Genomic DNA, 11,200 nt, shown 5'->3' on the forward strand with positions numbered 1-11,200 from the left:
GCTTAGGACACGCTTTGATGACATGATCATTTCCCTTACAGTACTTGCAAAATGTCTTCTGTTTGTCACCCTTCTTCTCATCTTTGTCTTCCTTCTTTGGTTGCGCAGCATTTGCAGATTTCTGCTTACTAGAAGAAAAGCCAGCTTTACCTTTCCCGCTTCTCTGACTAGCAACGAAAGCTTGATCTGCGACACGCATAATATTCCTGTTCTGCCTTGACTGGTCTTCTTGCAGCAAAACAGAAACTAACTCCTCAAATGATAAGGCATTGGGATTGCCTTTCATCATCAAGCGAAGAGTGGAAGCAAAACCCTGATAAGAATCTGGTAGACCATTCAAAACAGTCTGCACAAGTGAACTGTCAGACAGGATTTCATCTGCAGAAATGAGCTGCTCTTTGAAATCCTTGATCTTTGTCAAAAAGCTATCCATAGAATCACCTTCGTTCATATGCTCACTCTCCAACTGTTTTCGGAGATAAGCAACACGAGCCTCATTTCTTGCCTGATACAATGTGGCAAGTACATCCCAAGCATCCTTAGAAGTCCTGCAGGAGCGAATATGTGGGATAATGGTACGTTTGACAGACAGCGCAATCAAGGCATGAGCCTGCGCATCTCTACCATCCCAACGAATCTGCTCTGCTGAAAGTGGTGGTTCTCGAACAGCTGCTACAGCACTTGTGCCTGCACCATCATCAACAGTACCTGTTTCTGATGTGTTTGCAGCATTCCCAGCCACAATAGGACGTGCATCAATACCCTGCACAATGTTCCATAACCCCTTTGCTACCAATACATGTCGCATCATATATGCCCACAATGGATAGTTGGTGCCATCCAACTTATCCTCAGCAGCCAACATGCGGAATACATCATTGTTGTCAGCCATGGCCAATGACTGTACTACTAGATGTAAATGCTGTCTGTAAGAGGAAAACCTGTATAAAATCGACCTGTGCTATGTAGCACAGCCCAAAACAGACGAATGGGCACCTGTCCTGCAGATTTTAATCCTGACAGAAAATCTGCACAGTAGGACGATTTTGCCTGCGCAGTACTTGGAATGCAAAAACGGAGGGCGAAATGACCTCAGATCAAAATTCTGAAACGACCGAGCCCTACGGGCTCACCCACGGCATATACTAACCTGCAGACGCTCGTGAAACCTCGTCGCAATCGGAGGAGATGAAGCGGCAGGTGCCGGTGATGCTGCCCGGGAGGAGGAAGCCTGCTCTGATACCAATTGTTGGAATTAGGGTTGCAGGAATGCACACACAACTTCAAGAAGATGAGGAAGCTTGAGCACAACACAGTAGTGTATTATGAGTGCCAAAAATGAAAGATAACAAGCCCTAGAAGATAATGGGCGTATATACAATGCACGGGGGAAAAAACCTCCTAGTGAGGGAAAAAGTGCCCCGGCGGTCCTAAGTGTGTTCACACACATCACTACTATAATATGGTAACAAGTAGCTCTATGATACCTCCTTTGAATGGAATCCCACAATTCTTATGTGGTCTCATCATCATTGTCATCAAATTGACGAGCAACAGATGGTTAAATGTTGAAGATGATGAATGCATGTCCCTGATCATCCTTATCAAGCCAGGCATCAATCTCACCTTGAGGTAAAGTTGCTGTTAGATTGGTGTCGGCCCCGGTAACAATACCCCACAGCCGATGATACCAGAGTAAAGTCTTCATCTGCAAAGACCAATCAAGGTACTTGGTCCCATCTAAGATGGATTCCTTGGGAAGTTGGGAAATATATGAAGAGATGACAGTCGGTGTAGAAGCCATGGAATCCTCCTCTTGAATCTAAGCGGAAAGGCTGCAAGTAGGTACCCGGGGTGACCACTCCTCCCTAGATGCTAGGTGAGGTGAAAGAAATGTACTCCTTCCGGAGATCAATGCACATAGCTAAAGACGGGAGCTGACCTGATGCGCGATGAAGTAAGGGAGGGAGAGGCTAATGGAGCAAGTGCACAATGCTACCACTAGTCCGAGAGGTAGGGAAACATAATATGTGCTATCACTAGTCTGGGGTAGGGAAACATAATATTTGCGTTTAAAAATATTTGCCTCCTTTGTAGGGAGGGAAGCGGGGTAGGGAAACAAAATATTTGTGTTAAAAAAAATTGCCTCCTCTACAAAGAGGGAGGCAGGGTAGGTAAACAAAATATTTGTGTTAAATTTTTTTGCCTCCTCTACATGGAGGGAGGGTTGGAAAAAAAGAAAATGTGGCTAGTAGTCTTCTTGTAGAGTGTAGAACCAAGGGCCTAAGAACCAAAGGACTTTGATACTATGAGAGAATGGTTGCAGGCAGTAAGTGGAAGCAGAGGAGAGACGGGGCAACCAACAATGATCCAACAATTGAGCAAAATGATGAATGAATTAAATGGCAAAAAGCATGTTCTTATATACATCACAAATAGCCAAGTCGGGGCCATTAGAATAAACCCATGACTAAGTAAAATACATTAGATAAATATGCTGCATAAATGGTGCAATAAATGGGATAAATGTTGGAGATGAACACAGTCTAACACCTTGGTTGTATAATCTATATGTGAAGTGAGTTAAGCATTATGTGATGCAAATTTTTATTAAGCAAGTGATCAAGGACCAAAATGAGGAATTAATTTACCTTTGTGTGATCGGGACTGAATCTTATGGACTTGGCTTCATCAATTGATTGCCTCTACTAGACTTGTTTTTGTGTAACTACTTAGGGCTAGTGTGTAATCTCATGGGTGGGTTTTGTATAAATATAGGATTTTTCTTGTATGCAAAAGCTTTTGGTTAAGCCCTTGTAGATATTTTTAGAAGGTTGAGCTGAATGCATGTGTATTGTTGTTATCTAGCAGCTGTTAAATTAACATGTCAAGGGGTTAAACTTTAAATAAAGATAGAACTTTGGAGTTTGGACTAATCCCCTAAAGTCCCATGCATGTTTGAAATGTGTGATATCCCTAATATCCAATAAAAATGTTTCGTCATCATCGGAAGTTATTTTGACTATTAAATGAACCCATGCATGATGGACCCCATTGAGTAATGATGACTCTCATAATCTCATTAAACAAACAAGAATTCTTCACGGAAATAAATGAGGCAATTAATCTTGAGAGACATTAAAATGGAGTGGTGGTTACCCTAATGCTAAGGTCTTGACATTAAAGAAGGGAGAATTAAAAAAAGAAAGAATTAGGAAAAACCAAAATTGGTACCCTAGCTAGAGTGGTGACACTTGTCACCACCCTTATCTTAGGTTTCCTCACCAAGCTTATGGACCAGACATGGCAAGGCTTATACCACTCTCTTGGCAATCCCAAAGTGCCAAGAAATCAGTGCCAATTGTAGGTTTGCTTCTTCCTAGTGTGTAATGTTTATGGCCAGCCATTAAGACTAATGCTCTTGATTAATCTCATGTCATCAACACTTAGAGAATAACTACAAGTCTAAGGCAATAGAAAAGCCCTTGATTAAACCTTAATCCCTTTAAAGTTTGGCCAAAAATTTGCAGCCCATATCCTTCTTGTGGGAGCTGATCATAGCATGCTTGTCTTGCTCATACTCTTGGCAACTTATCTGGCTATCTGGTCAATGTTTATTAGGAGAATTTAATAGCTTTGAAGCTCTCAAATTAAAGCCCTAAACTCAATAAAAAATCAACAATTCTTGTAAAAAACAACATTAGAGTTGATTAAGGAGAAATCAAGGACCTAATAAAGAGACAAGGTGTGGCAAGAGATAATCTCCATCAAATTCTATAATTTTCTGAGAGGTTGAAGCAGTGTTAGTCTTCTCCAAGCTATCAACTCCAGGTCTCCCCTATTCCGGCTACATCAAGCTCAAGGTGATTAAGGTTCTCTCCTTTAACCCTTTCCTTTTCTTTTGAATAGATATAATTTTTGGAAGCTTAAATTGTAATTCAATTTTATGTTTATCTTAATTGAGATCAATTGAACGGTTAAACTCATGCGTGCATAAAGGAAGGAATGATAGTGAATGATTAAGGGTAGAAAAATGAAATAGTCTTGAGTTATTTATATAATCTAGATGATTAAAGGTAATCTCTTATTGTAGTTGAGTAGTAATTGGGGTTAATTATATTAGCTTATTTGATGGTTATCAAATTTGTATGACTTTGTGCACGTGCATATGGAAACTCACCACCCTTATCCTTCATCATATTTTCAATAAGCCTTATCTTACGCGAATGGTTAATTAAGAGTTGTTTAGACTAAGTCAAGCTTATGCTAGATTTAATCATAATGATTGGTTCCTTCTATGCAAAGTATTCAAGGAGATGTAGCCAATATGTTTGAGTTTTTAGTGTGTTATCATGTCTTGATTTTTAAGAGAATGGAGAAAGTATGAGATTTTGGTCTTGTACATTTTGAAAAAAGAAGGCATGGAGAAATTGCTACTCCATGATTTCCCTACTCTGTATTGTAAATTTAATGAGTGTGTGTGTGTGTGTGTGTGTGTGTGTGTGTGAGAGAGAGAGAGAGAGAGAGAGAGAGAGAGAGAGAGAGAGAGAGAGAGAGAGAGAGAGAGGTTGGAGGAGGTTTCCCTAGCTTGTTTACATTGAAGTGATGATGTTAGATAGGGTATAGTGTCCTTTATGTGGTGTATGCTTTGTCAAGATTATGTTACTTGCTCTAAGGTTTGCTAGATTATGCTTGTTTGCTCTAAGGTTTGTCTAGACCATGCATGCTTATGCTATTTCTTGTCTAGGCTATACATGCTTATGCTCTGCATAACTATAGCTTGCCTAAGCTATGCATGGTTGTGCTAATGTAGTCTAGATCATGCATGTGATGCTAACTTAGATTATGTATGTAATGCTATTATAGTCCAGATTATGCATTTTCTAGATATGCATATCTTGGCTAAGCTATGCATGGTTGTGCTGATGTAGTCTAGATTATGCATGTGATGTTAGAGGATTGTCTAGATATGCATAGCTTGGCTAAGCTATGCATGGTTGTGCTAATGTATTCTAGATTATGCATGTGATGCTAACTTAGATTATGTCTGTAATGCTATTATAGTCTAGATTATGCATGTGATGTTAGAGGATTGTCTAGATATGCATATTGTGGCTTTGCTATGTTAGACCATTCATGTAGTCCAATTAATGTAATGAGATGAAGATTAATCATGTGACTTTGCTTGTGATCTTGGATAAAGTGCAATTGTCTAAGTTATACTTGACTACTAGATTCCTTTGATTTACTTACTTTCCTTGAGATGGAATGCCTAATTTTGGTCATATTCTTAACAAATGAAAGATAGGTTTATCCCTTGAATCTTGGGAATCCAACTTGGACTATAGAATAGAATAAACAAGTGTGTGTGTGTGTGTGTGTGTGTGTGTGTGTGTGTGTGTGCGTGTGTGTGTCTCCTTGAATTATTGATTGAACAAAAAGTAATATCTTTGGGAATCATGTGACAAAGAAGGAACAAGACTTGACATGAGCAATTAGATCCAGGAACCTACTAAGTGATATACAATTGATTCTCAAGTAGAGCAATTGTCTTTTGATTGCACGAGTTTAACAAGGAACATTAGGATCCAAAAAAACCCTAGTTGAATTATTTTTGGAGACTCCAGTTCCTTGGGGATGGAACCACACAAACACATACAAGAGGTGGAAATGACTAAGATTGTTATGGTTGAATTATTTCCTTGAGTTTTTATGTATGATCAATGATTATTGATTTTGGGTGGGGATGGCCTCCCATTTGAGAGAATGAATCTAGATCCTGGTGTTGTGGTTGGATAGTGATCCAACGATTCCATTGTGATGAGCTCAGTAAAGGAAAGTTGAGGAGTAGAGGGACTTTGACCCACCAACCTCCCTTCTCTCGGGTCCCCCACCACTAGGTGAGCTAGATGAGGTCTTGTGGTGCGAACCCCAGAAAGGCTGTGACATGTGACTCCTAGAAGAGTGGGTGACACAGAAATCCCAGGGAATATTTTGGTGTTGGACCCATGGATGTAGTGAGGTTAGAGTAACCGAGGTATTTGGAGATAAATCTGGTATGGGCAACCAATGAACTTGCACAACGATGAAGACCTTACGTCAAGTGTGGGAATTAATTCAAGAATAGAATTTGTGATGTTTGATCGTGTTAATAAAAAATTAAGAAAATAACTTAATTCCATACCTAAGGGTCGAGTGGTAGGGTGGTTGTTGGATTAGGGGGTTTCAACCAAGGATGGATTTGGGCTCGAGTCTCTTTCCCCATTTCCTTGACGAAAGTGGTAGGCTTTAGGACTTAGATGCTTTCATTTCGTTGCTCAATAATTTGACCTAAACTTTGTTAGATCCCCTTGGGTTTCGAGGAAAGAACCATCTGGATCCCAAGTGGGAGGCACCCAATTACCCAACCATGAGGGCGGCCCCAAGGGGGAGGGAACTAGGCAGGGCCTCACAAGTGGTATTAGAGCGTACCTTATTGACTAATTAAGCAAAAACTAACGATTGTGGCTGTCATGTGTGTAGGCCATTAAAGAAGCTATTCCCCAAGGTTGTCACACAGACTCAACCTGATGAGCTAGAATAATTCACTCAAGCTTATCTGCATGGTTTTGGCAAACTAGCGAGTTAGGCTTTTACCCATGGTTTATTCTCTAGAAACCCTGATGGTATACTAAGCTTGGAAGATGTAATGGGATAAATTGTGGAACTCCCTTGACATCGAATGCATATTGTTTCTCCACTTAGGAAATCATTGAGGTTTGTTAGAGAGTCTCTTTTTTATGTAAAAAAATTAATTGGGGGGGGGGCAGTTTCGGCCTATGTCCTAGATAGAATCCCTAATCTCTCCCCAAAGCAGTTAAAGATAAGGTGGACTTTATGTTTCTACACTTACCTAGTAGTAAGATAGTAATTCCCTCTAGGGGTTAGAGAGCATTACCATTGGGATAGAGAGAGATTTACCTCCTTGATATGAGATATGACATATGGTGTTGTGAGAAGTTATTTTGTATATGACATATGGTGTTGTGAGAAGTTATTTTGTATATAAAGTTTCTTGTAAATAAGTCATAAAGTTGGATTTCTCTATGAATGGTTAAAACTAACGAAATAGGTTGTTCATTAACTAGGTTCTTGTTGTCACTTGGGGTTGTTAGTAGAGCAGATGAGCTAGGAGGTGGTGGAGCGTTATGTGTGGAATTCTTGAAGCTATCAACTCTGGGCCTCCCTGATTCTGACTACATCAAGCTCAATGTGATTAATGTTCTCTCCTTTAACCATTTCATTTCTCTTTTGAATAGGTATAACTTCTTGAAGCTTAAATTGAGATTCAATTTTATGTTTATCTTTCTTGAGATCAATTGAATGGTTAAACTCATGCATGCATAAAGGAAGGAATGATAGTGAATGATTAAGGGTAGAAAAATGAAATAGTCTTGAGTTATTCGCGCAATCTAGATGATTAAAGGTAATCTCTTGTTGTGCTTGAGTAGAAATTAAGGTTAATTTTAATTGTATTAGCTTGTTTTATGGCTATCAAATTTGTATAATTTTGTGTAGGAGCATATGGGACCCTCACCACCCTTATGGTTCTCTCGTCCTTCATGGTTAATTCAGAGGCAATTAGGCTAAGCCAAGATTATTTTAGATTTTATCATAATTATTGGTTCCTTGTATGCAAAGTATTCAAGGAGATGTAGCCAATATGTTTGAGTTTGTTTGTGTTATTTTTTATGAGAATGAAGGAAGAGTATGAGATTTTGGTGTATATTCTGAAAAAGGGCATGGATACGTTTCTACTCCATGATTTCCCTCCATATTGTAAATGTAATGAATGAGAGAGAGAGAGAGAGAGAGAGAGAGAGAGAGAGAGAGAGAGAGAGAGAGAGAGAGAGAGAGAGAGAGAGAGAGAGAGAGAGAGAGAGAGAGGAGGTTTCTCTAGCTCGTTTGTAGCGATGATGCTAAATATGATAGTATCTCTTATGTGGTGTATGGTTTGTCAAGATTATGTTACTCTATCTAAGGATTATTAAGATTATGCTTGATTATTCTAAGGTTTGTCTAGACCATGCATGCTTATGCTTTTTGGCTATTTAGACTATGCTTATTTGAACTATGACTTGACTAAGCTATGCATGGTTATGCTAATGTAGTCTAGATTATGCATGTGATGTTAACTTAGATTATTCATGTGATGCTAATATAGTATAGATTATGCATGTAATAGAGGATTGTATAGATATGCATATTGTGGCATTACTATCTTAGACACTGCATATAGTGCAATTAATGTAATGAGATGAAGATTAATCATAAAGTGAAATTGTCTAACTTGTAGTTGATTGCTTAGGTCCTTTTATTTACTTACTTTCCTTGAGATGGGATGCCTACTTTTGATCATTATCTTGACAAATGAAAAGATAGGTTTATACCTTGAATTGTAGGAATCCAACTTGGACTCTAGAGAAGAAATGAATGTGTGTGCGCTTGCGCGCGCGCACGTGTGTGTGTCCTTGAAGGATTCAACATAAAGTAAGACCTTTGGGAATCATGTGAGGAAGAAGGAACAATAATTGACATGAGAAGTTGGATCCAAAAACCTACTAAGTGATATACAACTGTGGATTCTCAAATAGAGCAATCGTCTTTTAATTGACATGAGCAATTAGATCCAAAACCTACTAAGTATTATATGACTGTGGATTCTCAAGTAGAGAAATTGTCTTTTGATTGCATGAGTTTAACAAGGAACATAAGGATTCTAAAAGGAACCTCTTAGTGTATGGAACTGCACAAACACATACAAGAAGTGGAAATGACTAAGAGTGTTATGGTTGAATTGTTTTCTTGAGTTTATATGTATGAGATCAATGATTGTTGATTCCAGGTAGGGATGGCCTCCCATCCGAGAGATGGACTCTAGACCCAGTGATCCAACAATTCCATTAATGAGCTCATTAAAGGAAAGTTTATGAGAGTAGAGGGGCTTTGACCCAACCCCCTTCTCGGGTCCCCACTGGGTGACCCACAAGAAGAGGTCTTGTGAGTGGAACCTAGAAAGGCCGTGACCTGTGACTCCTGGAAGAGTCTGGAAATGGGTAATATTCAAAAATCCTAGGGAACATTTGGACATACCGAGGTCAGAGTAACCAAGGTATCCGGAGATAAATCCAGTATGGGCAACCAATGAACTTGCACAATGATGAGGACCTTGCCTCTCAAGTGTATAAATAAATTCAAGAAGAACAGAATTTGTGATGTTTATTCTCAAATGATCACTGACTTGTGAATAAAAATTAAGGAAATAACTTAATTCCACCCCTAGGGACCAAGTGGCAGGGTGGTGGTGGGATCATGGGGGTTTCAACTAAGGATAGCTCCAAGCTCGAGTCTCCTCCTTCATTTCCCCGACGGAAGTGGTAGGCTTTAGGACTTAGATGCTTTCATTCCACTTCTCAATAAAAAGTTTTAATTTAACGCAAATTGCGGATACTTGTGCATTTTGTATGCTAAGGTTGACTTTGAGAGTGTCTGTCGTTTGATGAAGAGCATGCTTTTAAGTTATCAAACATTTTTAATAATCCAAATTTTGAAATCGCTAGGGTTATATAGACTTCACCCACATAATATAATACCCCTTTTCTTCTCCACAAAGGGGGTAGCTTAAGATGTGACAGTGCATGTTATTGTTGTGCCTACCTATTTCTCTTACCTAGCAACTATGTGCATGATTTGATCAAAGGGAAAGAGATGGAGTTACCCTTACCCGTGTACCACTTCCTTTACTCGCCTCTTACTTGCCTCTTGAGCCCTTCACATGAACCAATGCTCTGATACCATGAGAAGAATGTAAGAAAGAGAGTGAGCTTGAGCTCCTTTCAAGTAAACACACACACACAAGAGTAGACAAGCACACGAGAGCTAAATGGTTGAATTTCTTTCTATTCTCTTCTCTTCTCTACAACCATAACATAAAGATAAGAGGACATACTATAAGGGAAAGAACTCTCCTACTATAACATACAAGGTCGGTTCATAGTGTACTATTCCATAACTCTAGTAAACCAAAATGGTTGTCACAGCCTATAAACTGGTGGCATATCACCCATAATCTCACCAAGCATGCCAATGGTATAAGTGCCGAGCTCTCATCTTAGCATGCCACCCATATGCGGCACTCGTTGAGCTCAATATCTCAATAAGAAGTCCTTGACATCATTGATCTTGCAATATAGAGCAAAGTCATCCTGGACAAGTTGGTAGTTTCTGGTCTACAACCAATGTAGGAACAAATCCTTGAAGAAATTTCCCTTGGGTCAAATCTCCTCTCAACTTCCATCAACAAATGGGCAGCCCTTGGACTCCGGATGTGCAATAATTATTTTTTGTGGCCCTTTGAGAGAGTTTAGTACCTCCTTCACAGATAGATTCACAAGTAGTAGGTTTCAAGTTTGGTGTATACTTCACCCAGCATTGATCTATCCCCCCACCAAGGTGGAGCGAGAGCGCTAGCTGCCTAGAACCCTATTTTTTTCCTGCCCCCTCCAAACACCTATAATTGGGGAACAATCTCCCTTTTACTAGGATAGGTGCACCTTTGGTCCTGCCTAGACTTTGGGAACCTAGAAAATCTTCGATCACCTTCTCAAGCAAACCTAGAAGGAGCCCCTTTCCTTGGAAACCAAGAGTTACCATGCCGCCCATGGCCAACAAATGTGCCCACCACAGTGCTCCCTCCACAATGGCTTTCCTAGGACCGTTGGAGGAACACATGGCCACTTGGGCTTGGGGAGGCTCTGGCATGCTAAGGCAAGTCCGCACTTTGCCTAACAAACCCTCTAGTCTTCCATAAAGACACACTTGGGGGAGTTGAAGATAGGAGGGACCATTTGGGCTATATATACCTAAGGTTTAATCTTCCATATTATCTTTTCTTGTCGGATTTACTTGGGATTCATTTTCCCATCTTGCAATCCCTACTACCCATGAGAGATTTGCACCTCCAACACCCTCTCTGATACTCCAAAGAGATTGTTACGGCACCTCAACCATGTGCCCTTACATTTACTCAACCTCTCCTTGGTCACTTTTTGGAGGTTGGTCTCCACGAGAGCCTAACTCACTCAAGGTAGATATTAGATGGCGCTACCCTACTACCCCCACTCCCCTCTAGAGAGTTTGCATTGTGGGCCTCAAGAGAGGT

Source organism: Cibotium barometz, chromosome 57 (genome assembly GCF_041138505.1).
Source record: "Cibotium barometz isolate CiBa-2024 chromosome 57, ASM4113850v1, whole genome shotgun sequence".
Taxonomy (NCBI): domain Eukaryota; kingdom Viridiplantae; phylum Streptophyta; class Polypodiopsida; order Cyatheales; family Cibotiaceae; genus Cibotium; species Cibotium barometz.